This window comes from Rosa rugosa, chromosome 4, assembly GCF_958449725.1.
Source record: "Rosa rugosa chromosome 4, drRosRugo1.1, whole genome shotgun sequence".
Classification (NCBI taxonomy): domain Eukaryota; kingdom Viridiplantae; phylum Streptophyta; class Magnoliopsida; order Rosales; family Rosaceae; genus Rosa; species Rosa rugosa.
Genome location: NC_084823.1, coordinates 2,444,954 through 2,455,907, shown reverse-complemented (window position 1 = coordinate 2,455,907; position 10,954 = coordinate 2,444,954).

The following is a 10,954-nucleotide window of genomic DNA, read 5'->3' as shown; positions in this document are numbered from 1 at the left end:
ACAAATATTTCTTCACTTTATTGGGGATATATCCTATTATTCTTCACTTTATAAAGCTATTATATTTTATAGATATATTTTACAAATATATCCTAAATTTTTTCGCTTTATCGGAGATATATCACAAATATCGTAGACCAGCGAGCGACTTTTTAACCACCTAGAGTATTTTTTTTTTGTTTTTATAAACCTATTATAACTTGTGGCGTATAGGTTGAAGACAAAATTTATAAAAATAAAAAATAAAAAAATAAAAAGAAACACCTAGAGTATTTTTTTTTATAAACCTATTATAACTTGTGGTGTATAGGTTGAAGACAAAATAAAAAAATAATAATAATAATAAGCGAAGAAACAGAGAAAAAAAAAAAAAAAAAAAAAAAGAGGAAAAAACAGATTTTTTTTTTATATTTTTTATAATTTGGAGCTCAAAATTACCATTTTACCCCTACGTGGGGCCCACATAACAGATTTAACAGCTAATTTGGACGGAGGTCCAAAAATTGGACAAGGCTGATGAATTTGGAGAGTACAAGGGTGTTACTGATTAAATTGAAACTCGAGGGACTAACATGATGACGACCCCTAACCTCAAGGGGGGGTAAACTGAAATTACCTATTTTTAATAAATAAGAATTAATGGTAAATAAAGGATTATTTGGTCAAAAGTCAGAAGTCAAAAGTCAACTACGAGGGTTGATCAGGGTTGACCGACCTCATAAAACATGAGGATCAACTTGACTTTGGTCGCTCGGATTGGTGAAAGTTTAGTGGAGCGATAAGGACGTTTTCCTTTTTAAGAAAGAAGTTAGTTTCCCAAATTGGTAAAGGTTGAAAGAAATAATTAATGGTCTCATTGAAATAAAAAGGATTAGTATGCGCGATTACTTAAAGTTGATCATGATGTTTACCTGGATAATTAATTACAAACTAAGTAATGGTTTAGGAAACACGATCGTTAAGGAAGCTGTTTGGCTCCAGTTTTGCTGCAGCTGGTCAACAGTCTCTTTTCTTGCGCGGGCGTGCCAGCACCGTTCGGGTGCGGTCGTCGGGGGTGTCCCTTGACCTGACTTCTATCGAGCGATTGTGGACGAGGAGAGCACCAACCTCGTCGTGGGATTCTTTGTGCCTCGTGGTGAGGACTTTGCTGAAGTTTCTTCTTGTTCACAAGTCGATACTCAATATTGCAGATTGAGCAGAGCGAAATCACCGGGAAGTATTGAGATCTTGCTAAAGCGTGACTTTAGCTTGGCTGGGTTGTTAGGGCGTTACCCTTGCTTGGCTGGTTCTGTAACCGTTGTGGTCGAGGCACTACCGTCGGCTCCCGAGGAGACTAGGACCGAAGCACGTTGACAGAGGGTTTGGTGGCACTGAAAGTCGGCTTCTGAGAAGACTAGGACTAGGAGTGTGATCACCGGTAAGAGAAAGAGAAGGAGAGGAGTTGCTCTTAGAGAGGTTTGCTCTAGAGAGAACTTAGATCATCTTAGAGATGTTGTTGTTGAATGTGAATGGGTGTCTTAGAATGAGAGGAGAAGGTGTTTATATAGGGAAGAAAAAGAAGAGTGAAATGATGAGTGGAAGAAAAATAATGAAAGTAGATCTAAGTTCACTTGTAAAATATGGAAAAGATAGAGAAAAGATGAAATGAAAGCAAAGCATGAAGGTGCAGCAACATGGAAGTGGTGATGATCTATTAAAGAGATTGTAGAAGAAAAATATATCCAAGGAAAAAGAGAAAAGCATCTAGCTTTCTTCATGTGGGTAGGAAACATGAACATGTGAATATTGAGCTGGTTTTAGGTCAGTTTCTGCCCCTTTATTCCTTCAATTGTTTCTCCAACAAGACTTCATTATATGCCTTCGACTTCTTCATATGAAATGTTCCACTATGAGTGTAGATCATCCTGACAAATTTTCAGATTTTTATTCCATGTGGTTGGGCCGAAAATTCTGCTGGACCTCTTACAGGTCCAGTTTTCCAATTTTGCTTCTGTAGAAAATTGGGCTGATTGTTTGAAGGCCTTCCACTCAAAAAAAGCTCTTGCACTCTTCATAAGAAATGATCCTTGGGCTGTCTAGAATGGATCTGGAAAGTTTCAGCACATTTCGATTTCATTTGGTTAGTCTGCCACCCCTCCTTCCTTGTCTAGCTCGGTTTTTCCTAGCCGAAGTAGGAAAATATGCTAAAGTTGACTTTTCATGTTTCCATGCTTCCATAGTAGGCTTTATTTAGCCTCTAAATATATATTTCGAACTTGTCGACAATATATAGCTTGAGCCACTGACATTGGCTCAATTTCTCCAACACATGCCTTGTCAGGCCAAAATGTTCATTTTGGGTCCAAACATTGCCCCCCAGACCTCGAAGTCAAAAGGTCTTCGTCTTGACTGAAGAGGTCTTGAATCAGCACTGCTCTTATAATGTCGTTGCTCCAAAGCCACTTGTATTGGCTTGACTAAAATTACTTGAACAGTGGCCTCTCTCCCTCTTAATTATACATAGTGAGCATACATATATTAATCGCCAGTCTTCCTTCGCGAACCATCATTTGCGAGGCCATGTAATTAAAACCACTTCGCTGCCAACAATTCGCAACCCAGCTTTCGCCACAATTATTGGCAAAAATATTGATTTGACCTCCTCCACTGCTAATACCATACTAGCATATTAAATGCCTCTTGTATATGTGCCCAGACCAATACCAATGGCCTCTTAAGTATATTAGCAAGTTCCAGCCACTATTAGGCAAGAACACAATTTTTTGCATCCTCCGCGACGTACAAATTTGAAACTCTTTTTGTATTTTTGTTTATTTTTTTATTTTATTTTATTTTAATAAGACATTGTGAATCAAGGTTTAGACATGCGGCCCAAGTATAGTCGTCTAGACACAAATTTTCTTTCAAATCCTTTGGGCAACCTTACTGAAATGGCCAGGTGGGGGAGGGCGAACAAGAGAAGCAGAATCCATTTTGGCATGAGCTACTCCCACATAGTGGTTTAGGCCCATTTGCACGCACTTCTGGATTCAAGAACCTGTCATGAACGTTGTCCCCTTTCTAGACACCATTTCACATAGGCTATACTTACTAAGATGAGAAAAGTCATAAGTGTGAAGACAGTTCAACAAGTGTTAATAAAAGCCGCCCTTAACCTTAAGGGACCTGAACTAGGCACCAATAAGGAGTTTAGGCCAATATTAACAAAAGAGACTTCACCTATTCCGTTATGATTCACAACTCCTTACCAAATTCAACTTTTTTTTTTTTTTTTTTTTTTTTTTTTAATGAAAAGAAAACGAAAAAGTAACAGAAAAATAAAAGCAAAGAAAGAAAGAAGCTAGCAACACCATGTTTGGCTAACCTCTAGAAGACCACGGGGAAGGCCATCTATGCTTCATTCCAAGCTCCGATGTATCAAAATTTGTAGGGTAAAAATCCCTCCTGTGAGAGCTTGTAGGAAAAGAACAAAGATACTTCTCGTTGAAGAATTTGGAGGAATTTGGCTCGTGAGAGGGGTAATCTTGCCCCCCAAGTATCTTTGTTGGTTGACGAAGCATGATCTCCAATTGTAATTTGGAAGATGACGGTGTCCCAAGATCGGCTTTGTCGCCAACTGTCGCCAACTTCTCTTGATCAAAGGGATGATCATGGGTCATATCTTGCCCCCCATGCATCTGATCAGTAGCCACATATTTGGCTTGATCAGTGGAGAAATCAGATATTTGTTCAGAGACAACTTTATTGTCCGAATAACAATCTTGTTGATGACCTTCTCCATGCACAGCCTCTGTGTAAGGCTGTGACTCACCAGTGAGACCCTTAGGTTGATTGCCACCTATAGGCAAGTTAGTCTCAGAAATGACCTCTTCGCGAGCAGCTTCTTGATGTTCCAATTTGCCTTGCTGCGAACTGACTTGAGTAGCCAAGCTGGAACCTTCTTTGCGCAAGGTCGCGAACTCCGATGAGGTCTGTTTGTGCTGGGTTGCGACGACATTCATCGACTGCTGGTGGTTTTCTTGGGCTGGTTGGGTCACGTCGGCCAGCTGCTCCCAAGTCTGCCACGGCTCTTGTTGGGCTGATTGGAAAAGTTCATCCATCCTCTTCTGCTGCGCTGCCAGGACATTTTTCAAATTCGCATAATACGAAGCCGTGTTCTGTTGAAAGATAGCAAGTCGCTCCTCTATGCTCGCATTCTCGGGAATGGGAATGGGCACATAGCCTTCTATCGTCGCCATGACTTCAGGAATTTCTTTTGGTAAAGAATTTCCTCTGGCATCCCAATGATGGTGAACATAAAAAGACTCTGGTGTAGTCCCACTGGGCGTGCCAAAATGTTTGTTTTGAAGCCCGGTGGTTGAATGTGCTTGTAATACCCCGAAAAAATCCAAATTAAATTCCGTGGATTTTTAGAAATGATTTCACGATAGTGGGAGCGAGTACGAGGCTTGGAGAAGTTGTGGAATTAGTTCGAACGATTAATTTTCGAAAACGAACGTTATTTAGGGGCTCGCGAAAGTTGGCTTTTTATACGTTCAAAATTTGGGAAAACTTCCTTCATGAAAGTTGTAGAGCTCGTCGATACGATCGCGTGCATATGCGGAACGCAAAAATCGGAGTTCGTATGAATTAGTTATGATTTTTTGAAAACGTTTCCAATTTAGTATAAAGCTTCCATTTTCGGAAATTTCCGAAAATAATTTCAGAATTTCCAAAAATGGAAACCGGCTGCAGATTTCCTCCCGAAGCCGGAAATCGCCTCCAAACTTCCAACGGCCATATCTTCCTCCTCCGGCCACCAATCTTCACCAAACTTCTTCCATTGGCTTCGTATGGTCCTTGCGCACCTGTCTGTGGCAACATTTCACGGCGGCGCGGCCCATAACTGCGGCGGCAAGCTTGGTCCGATTTGAGCTCGATTTTGAGTCAACGCCGATATCTTGAGTTTCCGGCCACCTTTCTTTGTGATTCTTGGCTTGATGAACTCGTCTTGAGTTTCTGAACCAGTCTCCAGAAGGAATCGAAGCGAGTGGTGGACGTTTTCACGTTGATCGGAGATCTCGCCGGATTCTGCAAATTTTCCGACCACCGAAGCTTTCGATCGGTATATCTCGAGCTACAGACCATATTTTTCTGTGATTCTTGAACCAATGAGTTCTTCTTAAGTTTCTTAAAAACTCTCTAGAAGGAATCGAAGCCTGAAATTGAAGTTTTGACGTCGAAATCAAGCCTTGCCGGATTCTGCAAATTTCGCCGGATTCTGGAAATTTTCCGGCCACCTCGACTGTTCTAGGTAATTTCCGACCACTTCCTTTCGTTTTCAGACTTCATGCTAGTTATGAAAGTGGATCAACTCGTCATTTTGAACAAGTTTGTAGTTGACGACTTTTGCATCGGAGGTGGTTGACCGCTGCGTTGACCACCGTTGACCGCCCACTGACCGCCGCTTGTGGCGGCGTATTCGACCATATTTTGAGTTTTTATTATCTAGGTGATGATCTACGCATCCTTACGAGCGTTTTGATATATTACAAGGTCATTTTAGAAAACGTTGATAAATAGTGAATTTATGTTTTGACGTTACTATTTAACGTTTTTACGTTTTATCTTCGGTTTACGATCTGCGAGGATCTGACCATCGGTTTTACTTCAAATTTGGATATGATGATCTTATGACTGTCCCAGTGGCTTTGTGTGGTCATGGGCGAAGATCCGACCGTTGGATCTTCGTATAAATGTAAAACAGTGATTCGGAAGGCGATTCGTGAGAATCCGACCGTCAGATTTTCGTATAATTTTATGGAGATGTTTGTTAGAGTGATTCAAGAAGATCTGACCGTTGGATCTTTGTGATAATTTTGGAGGATGATCCTAAGGGCGATCCGTGAGGATCCGACCGTTGGATCATCGTATAATTTCGATCCGACCGTTGGATCATCGTATAATTAGAATCTGACCGTTGGATCATCGTATAATTTCGATCTGACCGTTGGATCATCATTAAATTAGAATCCGACCGTTGGATTTCCGTATATGTGTGCTTTTGAGTTGTTGGCTAAGTTAAGATCATTATTGGACTAGGTGATTGACGGTTTGAGTTGGTGGAATTTTGAGCTGAATTGAAGACGCAGCGGGATTATCGAGGTGAGTAAACCTCACGTGGTTCATATTACGAACCCAATACATTTAATTACGTTATTTTATTGCAATCATATGAACTATAGTTGGTATTAATAGGCATTCCTGTGTGAATGTCTATATATATATTATTTACGTGAAATAATATGTATTGTTGGAGTTGTGTTGAGTTATTGTTGAGAAACAATATATTGTGAGAGGTATTGAGTTTATTGTTGAGAAACAATATATTGTGAGAGGTGTTGAGTTTTATTGTTGAGGAACAATAAATTGTTGTGATCTGTGGAGATCACTAGGTCACGAGGTGACCATGGCATCTATTAGTGAATCACGCTCTCGTACCGGGCTGGTGGTTATTAATAGTATTAAATCGTAATCACGTCTGTGGCCGGACGAGTGTTTACGTTCAGTTAGAGCTCTAGTCTGTCTGCCAAATGTGGAGTGACCTTATGAGTGAAATTGAGAGTAACTCATAAGTGTCTATATATATATATATGAGAGTGAGAAAGTAACGTGGGTTTGGGGTGGTCTTGTAATTTAATAAATCACAGTTCTTTCTTGTTTACTCATACTAGCTGTCAAAAGCTTATCGGGTTTGGTGTTGTTGCAATCCCGGTACACTATTCAAATTGTGTAGCGGGTACTACTACAGGTCAAGAGAATCAGGATGGAGATCGAGCTGCGTAGAGTAGCTGCAACTGTGTCGATCTAAATTACTTTGTGAGGTGTATTATGCTCATTTAGAGCTTTACAATATTTCTTGTGAGAGTGAATTGTAATAATGAACTCGAGGTTTCGAGATTTGGAGTTTGTGTACCGTGTGGTGAGGTTATATTGAGAAAAAAATTCAGAACGTTTATTTGATTAAGTGGTTTAATTCATGTTTCGGATTTGAATTTATTATTCAAAATTCGGGGCGTGACAGTGCTTCAAGAGAAAAACTTCTGATGTAGGTCCCACTGGGCGTGCCAAAATGTTTGTTTTGAAGCCCGGTGGTTGAATGTCTTCAAGAAAAGAAAAAAAATTCTAACCTTGTCCCACCGGGTGTGCCAAAATGTTTGGCTCCAGTTTTGCTGCAGCTGGTCAACAGTCTCTTTTCTTGCGCGGGCGTGCCAGCACCGTTCGGGTGCGGTCGTCGGGGGTGTCCCTTGACCTGACTTCTATCGAGCGATTGTGGACGAGGAGAGCACCAACCTCGTCGTGGGATTCTTTGTGCCTCGTGGTGAGGACTTTGCTGAAGTTTCTTCTTGTTCACAAGTCGATACTCAATATTGCAGATTGAGCAGAGCGAAATCACCGGGAAGTATTGAGATCTTGCTAAAGCGTGACTTTAGCTTGGCTGGGTTGCTAGGGCGTTACCCTTGCTTGGCTGGTTCTATAACCGTTGTGGTCGAGGCACTACCGTCGGCTCCCGAGGAGACTAGGACCGAAGCACGTTGACAGAGGGTTTGTTGGCACTGAAAGTCGGCTTCTGAGAAGACTAGGACTAGGAGTGTGATCACCGGTAAGAGAAAGAGAAGGAGAGGAGTTGCTCTTAGAGAGGTTTGCTCTAGAGAGAACTTAGATCATCTTAGAGATGTTGTTGTTGAATGTGAATGGGTGTCTTAGAATGAGAGGAGAAGGTGTTTATATAGGGAAGAAAAAGAAGAGTGAAATGATGAGTGGAAGAAAAATAATGAAAGTAGATCTAAGTTCACTTGTAAAATATGGAAAAGATAGAGAAAAGATGAAATGAAAGCAAAGCATGAAGGTGCAGCAACATGGAAGTGGTGATGATCTATTAAAGAGATTGTAGAAGAAAAATATATCCAAGGAAAAAAAGAAAAGCATCTAGCTTTCTTCATGTGGGTAGGAAACATGAACATGTGAATATTGAGCTGGTTTTAGGTCAGTTTCTGCCCCTTTATTCCTTCAATTATTTCTCCAAAAAGACTTCATTATATGCCTTCGACTTCTTCATATGAAATGTTCCACTATGAGTGTAGATCATCCTGACAAATTTTCAGATTTTTATTCCATGTGGTTGGGCCGAAAATTCTGCTGGACCTCTTACAGGTCCAGTTTTCCAGTTTTGCTTCTGTAGAAAATTGGGCTGATTGTTTGAAGGCCTTCCACTCAAAAAAAAGCTCTTGCACTCTACATAAGAAATGATCCTTGGGCTGTCTAGAATGGATCTGGAAAGTTTCAGCACATTTCGATTTCATTTGGTTAGTCTGCCACCCCTCCTTCCTTGTCTAGCTCGGTTTTTCCTAGCCGAAGTAGGAAAATATGCTAAAGTTGACTTTTCATGTTTCCATGCTTCCATAGTAGGCTTTATTTAGCCTCTAAATATATATTTCGAACTTGTCGACAATATATAGCTTGAGCCACTGACATTGGCTCAATTTCTCCAACACATGCCTTGTCAGGCCAAAATGTTCATTTTGGGTCCAAACAGAAGCTTAAGCGGAAAGCATCAGAGTGTGGAATACGCCGACATTTTCCAGGTAGGGTGAGCTGTCCCTTCCTTGTTAGAGGCTTTTCGATATATGTGGAATGCTCTAGTATAATATTATGTGGCCTGCAAGTATGTTTTTGGTTGTTCATTAGTCGATGCCTCGTGATACATGTGTTTCCAGAACTGATAATTGTTGATTGCGAAAACCGAGGCTAGACTTGCATGTTGAGATACTGTACCCTTTGTATGTTTGTGTTTGTGACCTGAAAGTGAATGGGACCTAGACGCGTAGATTCCTAGGGATCCCACGGTGTCGATAACCGTGAACCTCCGGAGGGGGCTGTGCTCCTATGTTTGTCAAGAAAAGATGTGTACAGAAAGTGAACCAGTCATAGGAGACTCAGAGCCAGGAAATGGACACTTTCGTTACTTGTAGTCACAAGGACTACAGAGTAGTTGGCTGGTTCTCGAATTCAGGAAGAACCAGGTCGGTCACCGATTTATTTTACTTTAGCCGGCAGGTAAGTATCTCGGAGCTCCAAATTGTGTGAAGCATGCTGCATATGATTTCCTGAAATGAAACAATTATGATTGTTTTTGTTTGCATTTGTTTCACTTGATTTTACAAATGCGCGCGATCTATATTCTAGTAGCTATGTTTTACCTATTAGTTTTCAAACCTAACTAAGGTTGGGTCGGCCCCTATTGGGCTAGAGAGGACGAAATGCTCACCCCTACATTTCACGTTACAACGAGGTCATTCCGGACGATTTGGATTAGAAGTGGGTCGTTGGTCGAGTCCGTGTGTTGCTGTTCCTGTTGCTTGAAGTTATTCCCTTTTGGTATTCCATCGCTTTACTCGTTTTTCATTCCATGTTGAACTCTGTGAGGTCCGCCTACCTGGGAGCGCGCCTCACCCCTTTGTTTTATTGTTATTGTTGAACTCCTTTCATTTCAGTTATGATGTAAGCCCTAAGGCACCACAGTGCACTTGCCCACTTTATTTTGTTGCATTTCCTGACTTGTTAATTTAAATGTTGGGTTGTTGATTTAAAATCCTTTCTAAAATTTAGTTTTTCTTGGTCTCCATTTTCCTAAAATTTGCATTTTCAACTGGCCTTGTAGTATTAAGTTGGTAGGTCTTCGGTACGTCTACGACGTATCGAGCTCCTATTGGCTTAATATTACGGCGCTGTGGTATACCCATTCGGGTCGCCACAAGTCTTCTCTCAAATAGTTTAGCGGTGTGCTTCCCTTCCTGTCTAAGTGTGAAGTAGTGTGCTTTCATTACAAGTAAGTATCTGTTCTCATTCTTATGGATACCTAAACAACCATTTGCTGTTTACCTGAGAATGAGGCTCTGAATGTTTAACATGTATGTATATTTGAATAAATGAATTCAGGAGGTTGCTCACCCACTTCTTCAACAAATATAGTTGTCATTACATTTCCTTAATTATAGTTGTCACTATATGTTTCATTATCTAGATGCATGCATCCTGTAGAAATCCAAGGTTCTAATTATACTATTCACCTGAAAAAAAATCAGTTTTAAAACAAAAAATTAGGACAAGCAGCAGTGATTCCGCCTGTTAAAGTAGCCGTTAGGTGAAAAACTTAGGCATGTTGAAAGCTAGTCTTGTTTTTGTTTTTGTCGTTTAGAGCAAAGTTTTTTTTTTTGTTGAATAATACTGCTAAAACCACGGGTCAACATAGGATACAAAATGCATTATCCTGAAGAGACCTATCCCTATTAGTCTTTTCCAAAAGTAATAGTGTAATACAAGAGTGTTGGGCAAAATACAGAAACTTTTTGGGTATACGGGAAAAGACCCAATTATAAATAAAGACATTAACAAAGAATAACAATATATGAGAATAACGATGGACACATTTACCTTTATAAAATATTTACAAGCTTTGGAAGTTAAGTATGACATATTTAGTCATAAATATCAATTTATACATTTGATAATGTCACGTATGCTTTATAGTAGTTTTAGATAATTTCGCAAAAGTTAGAATGTGTTGCGATTAATATCACGTGTATGATTGTTCAGCCTTCACATCACAATTAAATTCTTTTGGTATTATTTTCATGGTGATGTGAGACATCTCTGTCTCTGTTTCCAATCTCTTTTATGGCGTGAGCCAGACTCTGAAGCTTGAACACAGCATGTTCACGTGAAAGTACTATTTCATAAATAATGCATTTTGAAAGTCAGAAATTGCTTGGAAGTTTCGGTAACCCAAGCAGTACTGCAGTACATCTAGGAAATTACCTGTCTTTCTTCGCCTAAAAAAAGGACAAGATGGAGGTGTTGGAAAATGGCGGGAACTTCATTAGAAAGTTAAAGACTGGAGGAACCATTGCAAAAG